Below are 11163 nucleotides of genomic sequence, written 5' to 3'. Positions count from 1 at the left end.
AAATTATCTATTTCTTCTTGATTCAGTTTTGGTGGGCTGTATGTTTCTAGAAACTTGTCCATTTCTTCTAGGTTATTGAATTTGTTGGCATATAATTGTTCATAGTAGTCCCTTACAGTTTTTTTTTTTTTTGTATTTCTGAGGTATCAGTTGTTATGTCTCCTTTTTCATTTCTTATTTTGTTTATTTGTGTTCTCTCTTTTCTTCTTGGTGAGCTTGGCCAGAGATTTGTCAATCTCGTTTATCCTTTCAAAGAACCAGCTCTTGGTTTTATTGATTTTCTCTATTATTTTTTTAATCTCTGATTTATTTATTTCCTCTCTGATCTTTATTATTTCCTTCCTTCTGCTGACTTTAGGTTTTGTTTATTCTTCGTTTTCTAATTCTTTTAAGTGGGAACTTATGCTGTTTATTTGAGATTTTTCTTGTTTTTTGAGGAAGTCTTGTATTGCTATGAACTTCCCTCTAAGGATTGCTTTTGCTGCATCCCATAGATTTTGTATGGTTGTGTTATCATTGTCATTTTTCTCAAAGTATTTTTAAATTTCATTTTTGATTTCATCATTGACCCATTGGTTTTTTTAGTAGCATGTTGTTTAGTCTCCATGTAATCTTTTTTTCTCATTTTTCTTTCTGTGGTGGATTTCTAGTTTCATACTGTTTTGGTATGCTTGATGCTTGAAATAAGATGCTTGAAATAAGATGCTTGAAATAACTTCTATCCTCTTAAATTTGTTAAGGCTTGTTTTGTGCCCTAGTATATGGTCAATCCTAGGGAATGTTCCATGTGCACTTGAAAAGAATGTGTATTCTGATTTTTTTGGATGTAATGTCCTGAAAATATCAATTGTCTAACTGTTCTATTGCATCATTTTGTATCTCTGTTGCCTTATTGATTCTTTAACTGGAAGATCTGTCCATTGATGTGAGTGGGGTATTAAAGTCTACTATTATTGTATCCCTGTAAATTTCTCTATGTCTGTTAGTATTTGTTTTATGTATTTGGGTGCTCCTATATTAGGTGCATGTATGTTAATGAGTGTAAAATCCTCTTCTTGTATTCACCCTTTTATCATTATATAGTGTCCTTCTTTATCTTTCTTTATAGCCTTTGTTTTAAGGTCTATTTTGTCTGATATGAGTATCATGACCCCTGCTTTCTTGTCATTTCCATTTGCATGAAATATCTATTTCCATGCCCTCACTTTCAATCTGTGTGTGTCCTTTGCCATAAAGTGTGTCTTTTGTAGACAGCATATTGTAGGCTCTTGTTTTTTTAATCCAATATGCCACTCTGTGTCTTTTGATTGGAGCACTTATTCCATTGACATTTAAGGTAATTATTGATAGATATGTATTTATTGCCATTTTCAACCTTGTTTTCCCATTGATTTTATATTTCTTCTTTGTCCCTTTCCTTTTCTTTTTGTTTTTCCTTTTGTGGCTTGATGATTTTCTTTTGTATTATACCTATGCTCTCTTCTTTTTGGTTTCAGTGACTCTATTGTATGTTTTTCATTTGTCGTTACTCTGTTTTTAAAGTTTGTTGACCCCCTCCTATATCTATTTACCTTAGACTTGTAGTCATATAGGCTCAAACACATTCTAGGAAAAACAAAAACAAAAAACTACACTTTTTCACTCTCCTTCCCCACATTTTATGATTTTGATGTCGTCTTTTACATCTTCAGGTTCACCCCTCTGCTGTTCATTGTGCACTATCATCACTTTCACAGAAAATTTTTTGATTTAAAAAATCTGTGTATGGCTTATTTAAGTGTTTTCCAGTTGTGATTTTCTCTTTCCTATAGATTCTTCTTTTCTCTTTGGAGAAGAGTTTTTAATATTTCCTTTAGGATAGGTTTAGTATTGGTGTATTCATTTAGGTTTTGCTTGTCTGAGAAAATTTTTTTTATCTCTCCTTCTATCCTAAGTGATAATCTTGCTGAGTAGAGTATCCTAGGTCACAGATTTTTCCCTTTCAGGACTTTGAATATATCTTGCCACTCCCTTCTGGCCTGCAGTGTTTCTGTAGAGAAATCAGCTGATAGCTTTATGGGGGTTTCCTTGTAATTAACTGTGTTTTTCTCTTGCTACCTTTAAAATCCTCTCTTTATCTTAACTTTTGCCATTTTTATTATAATATGTTTTGTTGTAGGTCTGTTTCGGGTTTATCTTGTTTGGGACCCTCTATGCTTCCTGTACCTGGATATCTGTTTCCTTTTTTAGGTTTGGGAAATTTTCAGCTATAATTTCTTAAGATACATTTTGGATCCCTTTTTCTCTTTCTTCCCCTTCTGGAATTGCTATTATGTGTAGGTTGGCATGCTTTATATTATCCCATAGGTGTTTTATATTGCTTTCATTTTTTTTTGTTGTTTTAATTTGGCTTTCTGTCTGCTGTCCTGATTGGGTGATTTCCATTATTCTATCTTCCAGGTCACTTATTTGTTCTTCAGCATTATTCATTCTGCTATTCATTGCCTTTAGCTCAGCTTTTGTCTCTGCAAATGAGTTTTCTAATTTTTCTTGGTTCCTCTTTATAGTTTCTAGTTCCTTTTTACAGTACTCTGCATTTCTGTTGATAGCCTTCCTTAATTCCTTCAGTATTCTCATTATCTCCTTTTTGAAATTGGTGTCTATTAGACTGAAGAGGTCTGCTTCATTGTTGGTTCTTTCAGGGAAGTGCTCTTGGTCTTTTAACTGGAAGTGGTTCCTCTGGTTCTTCATTTTACTTATATTTCTCTTACTCTGTGAATTTAGGAGAAACATTTATCTACTGTGGTCTTGGAGGGCTATTTATATGTGGGATCATCCCTGTGTAGCTTGTGTGAGTTCAGTATATTTGATGTGAGGGCTGTTTTTAGTATGGATGCCTGTCACCTGTTTCCTCAGTGTGTGCTGGTCATTATCCCCTTGATAGGGGGTGTGCAGGTGCAGTGGCTGGTGCCCAGTCTTGGGGTTCTTGGCAGTGGCAGGCAGCTCAGGCATGCCCCAGGGACACGCCATGCATGTGAACATGGCTTTCAACCACTCCTGGAGTCTGGGAGGGAGGTGGCAGGGGCCCGTGACCACTCCTGGCATCCAGGGGGTCAGTGTCAGTGGCCTGAGACTGCTCCCGGGGTTTGGGAGGGAGGTGGCAGGGGTCTGCCATTGCCCCTTGAGCCTGTGCAGCTAGTGTCCTCCTCTCTGTGAGCGCACACACAGGGAAAAAGGCTACAATCCAGGTCCTGCCACTCCCCTCGGGCACCCCCCCACAAACAATGGCACCTGACCTCTAAGGTGGCCCAGACTTCCTCTATGTACACCCCCTCCTGAAGTCGCACTGAATTCCAGCCCCCCGCATCTGTCTCCACACAGCCACCCCCAGTCCTCTCCTTGGTTCTGATCTCCGAAGCCTGAGTTCCAGCACCCAGCCCCTGCCGGCACTGGCGGACATGCACATCAGCGTGGGGAGTGCAGGGTGGTGGGACTGACTGTGCAGTTCTCCCTCTGCTCCGGCTGCCACAAACTGGCTTCTGTTCTTTCCTTTGAGGCTCTGAAGCTACCCCTCTGTCCTGGCTGATCTCCCCACCAGGGAGAGGGGGCTTCCCAGGGTGCAGGAACTTTCCTCTTTCACAGCTTCCTCCCAGGGGTGCAGGTCCCAGCCCAATTTCTCTCTCGCCTTTTTTTTTTTTCTTGTTTCCTACCCAGATATGTGGAGATTTTCTTGCCCTTTCAGTAGTCTGAGGTCTTCTGCCAGAGTTCAGTAGGTATTCTGTGAGAATTGTTCCACATGTAGATGTATTTTTGTTGTGTTTGTGGGAGGGGGTGAGCTTCACGTCCTACTATTCTGCCGTCTTGATCACTCTCCTGTGTATAATAATTTAAATAAACCCATTTTGCAATACGAGATAGGTCTTACGTGCTTTCTATCCTAGTTGGGAACCTTCCGGCCTCTGGTGTCAGAAACCCAAGTTCAAGTAGCTTAAACACAAGGGGGCATAAGGAAAGCAGGGAAGAGGTCTCAGAGAACCTAAGGACAGAATAAATGGGGCCTTAACTAGGGATCTCCTATCACATCTTTGCCCCTCTTTTTTGCTTCTCTTTTCCTGCCAGCATGTTTTCTCTTACCAACCACTGGCTTACTCTACACCAAGAAAACCAGTTGCTCAAAATTTTCAAGGTTTTCATCTTGCAGTTCTGGCATTAGAGCAAGACTAACTTGATTCTTAATCCCAAATGGTTAGGGACCCATTCCTAGAATAATGTCCTTAAGTCTGGGCAAGGGATTTTTTGAAAAACACAACAACTCGTGGAGAACCAAGTGGTTGGAGTTGGAGGTGGGACAGGATGCCCCTAGCCCACTGCCCAGAGGAGGCAGTGGCAGACAAATTAAAAGACACCCATTATTTTTTCCTTCTCTCCCACATGACTATTGCAAACCCAAGATCTATTATATCTTATCTCAGGCTCTGCAAAAATAACATTATTGAACTTTCAGGGTTCCGGCAAAAGCACCGTAACTTTAGAAAAGCTAATTCTTACTGTGAACATGGCTCTGCAAGCGGCATGGAGCGTGCAGGCCGCAGTCTGTAGGCTGCGGGCCATCTCTGTGCCCAGTGCGCCCCTGACTGCTGCGGCCCTCGGGACTGTGGGCGGGCACTCTCCAGGCTTGGTGCACCGGCCCTGCTCTGGTGTCGGTGCATAAATTCACAGACAAACATGAATGGGTACCAACAGAAAACAGTGTTGGAACAGTGGGAATCAGCAATTTTGCACAGGAAGCTTTAGGAGTTGTTGTTTACTGTAGTCTGCCTGAAGTTGAGACAAAATTGAACAAACGAGAGGAATGTGGTGCTTTGGAAAGTGTGAAAGCTAGTAGTGAACTCTATTCTCCTCTATCAGAAGTAACTGAAATTAGTGAAGCTCTAGCAGAAAATCCAGGACTTGTCAACAAATCTTGTTATGAAGATGGTTGGCTGATCAAGATGACACTCAGTAACCCTTCAGAACTAGATGACCTAATGAGTGAAGGAGTGTATGAGAAATACATAAAATCTATTGAGTGAAAATGGAACCCCTAAATAAACTAGTTTGAAACAACTTAATCTAGCATAGTTGTCTTAAATTAGTGGTGGATTTTTTTTTTTTAACATCTTTATTGGAGTATAATTGCTTTACAATGGTATGTTAGCTTCAGCTTCACAACAAAATGAATCAGTTATATACATACATATATTCCCATATCTCTTCCCGCTTGCGTCTCCCTCCCTCCCACCCTCCCTATCCCACCCCTCCAGGCGGTCACAAAGCACCGAGCTGATCTCCCTGTGCTATGCGGCTGCTTCCCACTAGCTATTTACCTTACGTTTGGTAGTGTATATATGTCCATGCCTCTTTATCGCTTTGTCATCGTTTACCCTTCCCCCTCCCCATAACCTCAAGTCCATTCTCTAGTAAGTCTGTGTCTTTATTCCTGTTTCACCCCTAGGTTTTTCATGACATTTTTTTTTTTAAATTCCATATATATGTGTTAGCATACGGTATTTGTCTCTCTCTTTCTGACTTACTTCACTCTGTATGACAGACTCTAGGTCTATCCACCTCATTACAAATAGCTCAATTTCGTCTCTTTTTATGGCTGAGTAATATTCCATTGTATATATGTGCCACATCTTCTTTATCCATTCATCCGATGATGGACACTTAGGTTGTTTCCATCTCCGGGCTATTGTAAATAGAGCTGCAATGAACATTTTGGTACATGACTCTTTTTGAATTATGGTTTTCTCAGGGTATATGCCCAGTAGTGGGATTGCTGGGTCATATGGTAGTTCTATTTGTAGCTTTTTAAGGAACCTCCATACTGTTCTCCACAGTGGCTGTATCAATTTACATTCCCACCAACAGTGCAAGAGGGTTCCCTTTTCTCCACACCCTCTCCAGCATTTATTGTTTCTAGATTTTTTGATGGTATGAAATTAGATCACTCCCTAACACCATACACAAAAATAAGCTCAAAATGGATTAAAGACCTAAATGTAAGGCCAGAAACTATCAAACTCTTAGAGGAAAACATAGGCAGAACACTCTATGACATAAATCACAGCAAGGTCCTTTTTGACCCACCTCCTAGAGAAATGGAAATAAAAACAAGAGTAAACAAATGGGACCTAATGAAACTTAAAAGCTTTTGCGCAGCAAAGGAAACCATAAAGAAGACCAAAAGACAACCCTCAGAATGGGAGAAAATATTTGCAAATGAAGCAACTGACAAAGGATTGATCTCCAAAATTTATAAGCAGCTCATGCAGCTTAATAACAAAAAAACAAACAACCCAATCCAAAAATGGGCAGAAGACCTAAATAGACATTTCTCCAAAGAAGATATACAGAGTGCCAACAAACACATGAAAGAATGCTCAACATCACTAATCATGAGAGAAATGCAAATCAAAACTACAATGAGATATCATCTCACACCAGTCAGAATGGCCATCATCAAAAAATCTAGTGGTGGATTTTTAAAAAGCAATTTTTAGCAAAAGAAACTACTTGCAACAATGTTTCCTGAAGAAAATACCACTTAACCTCCTAATGACTTCAGATAAACACTATGCATCTTTTCCACAACACCCTATGATTTTTAGGTTAGTCTCCAGTTATAATATTCAGAATGCCTGAAATTATCTGTGGTAAAACTAGTTATAAAAATTATGTAATTCAAGGATAATATTGCTATCTTAAGCCTTATATGATATTGTAACTTGCTTACAGCCATCCCTGGATTTGGGTCAAAATACTCAACGATCTTCCCACTGGAAATAACTGGTAGTGGACAAAAGTTTGTTAGTTGTATAGTGTCCAATGCAGAACATTACTATCTTAATTTTGCAATACACTGTGTTTGCGGTGCTGTTTTCATACAGTGAAGCAACAGCCTTGCAGGAAAATAAGAAACAGTTTAATAATAAAATATTCAACTTCTTAATTAAAAAAAAAAACAAAAGCTAATTCTTAGTCTTGTGAATATTCCTAAGTATCAAATGTGAAGATATGCACAGTAGGACAGGAAGGTAAAAGCAGGTTATTGAGGCTGGTAGGGATCAGCTATATGAACTTTCTAGTTCAGTTCAATTTCCAACTCTGTGTGGATTGTGATTTTTATTCCCACTCCTTTTTCCCTAAAATAACTCTTTTCACCTGAGGAAAAAAAGAATATATTTGCAGCCGCTAACATAAAAGATGTTGTGTTGCATAGATCCATTTGTATTTTTAGAAGGCAGGGTTCCACAGTGCATTGTTCTGAAACTTGAGTCATTTGCTTATCAGCCCTATGATTTCTGCCATATCTGAGTAGCACCTACACTATTCACTTGTTCTGTTTCTTTTGTAAACTTAAATATCCACTTTAATCTTATGTTTCTCTTTGATATGCTAGTTACAATTTTCCCTAGCCCAGATGACAAAAACTACATAATTTAAAAGGTGTTGACAATAACCACTTAGCTATCTTCTATGCCTCCTCACTTTGGCAAACAATGCTATAGTGGAAAATCATAAGCATTCAATGGCTCATGACTGCAAGAAATTCTGTTTATCCAAATTGAACACATTTCTCTTATAATTTGTTCAGATAGAAAACAAAATCTGTACCTTTGTCCTAGGGGAAAAAATTAAGGAGCATCTTTATTTATCCTTTGGCTCAGAAAAGTGGGAGGAATTTTATTTCTTCTGTATGGTTTTGTTTACAATAAAACTAATTTTTATTACACAATACATAAATTCATCTTTCATCTAAAAGGTGAACATATTGCAGTTAAGACTAAAATTCTCTTTGATCATCACCTCCCCACTCCTCACTAGGGTTAATCCAAGTTATGAATTCAGATTGTATCCTTCCAGACTTCGTTCTTTGCGTCTGGCCACTAGAATATCTGTTGTGTTTAATGGTCAGTTAAAGAATGCTCACAGATTTCCTTAAATGCCTTGAGCCAGTCAGTCCCCCTTGACAAAGTCAAGGGGCTCTGTATGCTGGAGCGCACCTTCAATGCACAGGGAATTTACAATTCTGCCTTAACCTTCGCTCCCTGACTGCACAAGCCCTGAAGATCAGTCAGAAGTGAAATCGGGGCCTTCTCAGGTCTTTGCTGAGCATGCACACAGCCCTGCACATGCACATGGCCTTCCAGACCCCAAGAACTATGCTGAAAGCTTTTAAAAGCCCCCGAGGACATCTCATTCCCCTGATCTTGCAGTTTTGGGCCAGCTCTTGTTTACCCCCGCTGGTATTGCAGCCTCAAGTAGCTGCAGGGTTAAACAATTGCACTGACTATCTTTCAACAAATGCCCTGGGTATAAGGCTTTCCCACAGAGTGAGCTCTAAGGCAAGTTAAATACAACCACCCTGCCAGTGGGGCTTTTCCAGAGAGCCTGTGAGACAGGTTAGATGGTGACAATGCGCTGGGATGAGCCATTTTGAGGTGCTCCAAACCCCGTGTGCTCCCTCTAGTGGTTGCAGGGCTGTTTTTCAAGACTAGTGTGGAGCTGGGGTGGGGTAGAGTGTGGGGTGTAGACTGGGTTAAAATATCACAAAACCTGCAGTTCTTACCAAGGTTCAGATTGTTATAAGCATTTGGTTAATTTCTGGAGCTCTGAAAAAGTTTTCAGAACTTTCGGGACAAGTTATTTTTTTGTTGTTGTTGTTGCTTCTATGGAAAAGCAGATTTACAGACACCCTCACTCCATCATTCTTGTAAGTCCCGCCCCCCCCGCCCCCCCCCCCCGTTTTCTCACTGTTGATGGAAACAAGGCCAAGAATTTTTCTTCTGTTAGACGAGACATCACCATCCATATCCATGTCCGGGATTTGGTGGGAAATGTGGTCAGGTGCAGAGCAAATGCCAACCAACAAGGACAGCTACTATTCACCCCTGTCCATAAGCACCATTCCAGAACAAGACCTAGAGTTTCCGGGTCTCTCAAACTTCAGTGGAATCTGGAATCCCAGTATTTCGTGGGAAATTGCCACATTTTAATTTATTGCCTATAATTTTTAAAAAATCAAAATACTGCACCCAAAATAACACATGGTGGCAAAAGACTAGTTTGGAGCAGCGAGTATCTTATGGCTCTCATCACTGCTATGTGAACTTTTCCGACCAAGTCAGTCAACTGAATTCAACAAACCTTTTTTTTAGCTTCTATTATGTGCCAGAGAATATGCTGTGTGCTGCAGAGCTGACTGAGACTTGCTGCCCTGGGTACATGTTCCCTTCCCCCAGCTTTTGAGGCGCTTAGAGTCTAGCAGTGGAGGTGGGAACTTTTTTTTAAGTTACCACCCTGAATAAAGGGTACCAGTGCTGGTACACAGATTTAATTGTTGGTTTAATTAGCCCAAGGTAAAGTGTTTAGAAGGGTCATTCTGTCTTTCCTCTGTAGAGGGAAGTGTATGCGTGTGTGTGTGTGTGTGTGTGTGTGTGTGTGTGTATGCGTGTGTGTGTGCGTGTGCTCACCCACCATGACTGGGGGGTAGGGAAGGAATAAAATGAAAGCTGCATAAATCCTTCTGAGGCAAAGGGCCAGAGAGCCAACTTCTGACCTGCATGAACAGCACTGAAGGCGGAACCCCACAGATGCTTCTTTCTTGGTTTATCCACTCATATAGGAGAGCACACCCTCTAGCAGCTTCCTGAGGAAGGGTGCATGGGAGGCAAAGTTGTGAGGGCTCCAATTTCTAAAAATGGCTTCATGATACTTTACCCTTGACTGAGAGTAAGCAGGTGGGAAACCTTTCTCTTTCAAAATCTTGACATACCTGCCTGACGGACTCCTCGCTTCCAGTGTTGCTACTGAGAAGAACACATCTACTCTGACTTCTAGCGCTTCTGTGTGACCGGTTTTTCAGCGTGTTGGGGAGCTTCTCTTGGTCCCACTGTTTGGAAATTTCAAGATGGTGTGCCTTGACAGGGGTTCTAGTCCCATCCGCTGTGGTGAGCTCCCTCGTGCCCTCTCACTACGGAAACTCAGATGTTTGATGATTTCCTCCCCTACACTTTCTATTCTTTCTGAAGTCCCTATTGTTTAGATATTGAATGTCCTGGTCTGATCCTGATCTTATCTTTGCATTTTTTGCTCTATTTTTAGGTTAGTCTCAATTCCAGCTTCCAATCCTTCTGCTGAGTTTCTAATTTCCAAGAATGTTCCCGTGTTCTTCACGTGTCCTTCTTCCATGGCATCCTATCCTTAGTCTACAGATGACTTGTTTTTTCCTCATCTCTCTGGGGATAGGATCATTTTCTGAAGGTTCTTCTCCATTAGCCTCTGATTCTTCCAAGTTGTTGGCTTTGGACTTTTCATTCATGTTAGCAGCTTTCATCAGATGTCAGGTTACCTTTGGCTAAGCTGGAGGACTAAAAAGCTGATAGAGGATTGTTGACCAAGAGTTTCACCGTAGGACAGTGGTTCTCGAATCACCTGGGGAGCTTTAAAAAACATTGATACTCCAGAAATACTCATTTTATTGGTGCAGGGTCTGAACACAGGGATTCTGAAAAGCTTCCCGGGTGGTGTCACTGTGTAGCCAAGGCTGAGAAGTATCACCAAAGGGTGCTCTGGCTGAACCACTTCATCTTCCGGCAAGACTAACATTCGCTAAGTCCAGGGCCTATTTTACCTTCTCCTGTGGATAAACTTGGTTTCTGCAAGGGCAGAGGAGCAGTTGTCCAGCTGAAAGTAGGGAGGGATTTTGTAGATGTAATGGCCCTTTTAGCAGCTTTCTACCAATACTATTTGAGGCGCCTCTCCCTCTTCACCCTCACTTTAAAGTGACATGCTTCTGTCAGTTTTCGAGCCTTCAGTGTATTCTGCATGTAAATTGCGTTGGTGCTCATTTTCTCCCCCGCTAAATGAGAACTCAGCTTTCTTCAGTCAGGTTTCCAAACTTCTGGTGCTAACAGTTCCCATTCTTCTGTGTTGAGAGCAGTTATGACTTAAAAAAAAATCCTTTACTGTGTTTTCAGGAGTGGAGTGTCGGGAGCATGCAAAATTTGATGTGTTCAACTTGTCACTTTTACCCAAAAGAATGATTATCACCATTCTTTATGCGAAAGAAAGCTTTTAGTTATAAACAATCGGTTCCCCCATTCATTTTTCCCTCAGGGGAAAAAAAAGATAGTAGGG

The 11163-nt window shown here is 40.7% G+C and overlaps 1 pseudogene; it reads left to right on the top strand.

Moving 5' to 3' along the window:
- The first annotated feature begins 4534 nt into the window (after positions 1–4534).
- On the top strand, positions 4535–5051 carry LOC132520481 (glycine cleavage system H protein, mitochondrial-like; annotated as a pseudogene).
- The last annotated feature ends 6112 nt before the right edge of the window (positions 5052–11163 follow it).

Source organism: Lagenorhynchus albirostris, chromosome 5, assembly GCF_949774975.1.
Source record: "Lagenorhynchus albirostris chromosome 5, mLagAlb1.1, whole genome shotgun sequence".
In the NCBI taxonomy this organism is placed as follows: domain Eukaryota; kingdom Metazoa; phylum Chordata; class Mammalia; order Artiodactyla; family Delphinidae; genus Lagenorhynchus; species Lagenorhynchus albirostris.
Note: the sequence above shows the minus strand (reverse complement) of the source record. Positions and strands in the feature narration are given on the sequence as shown.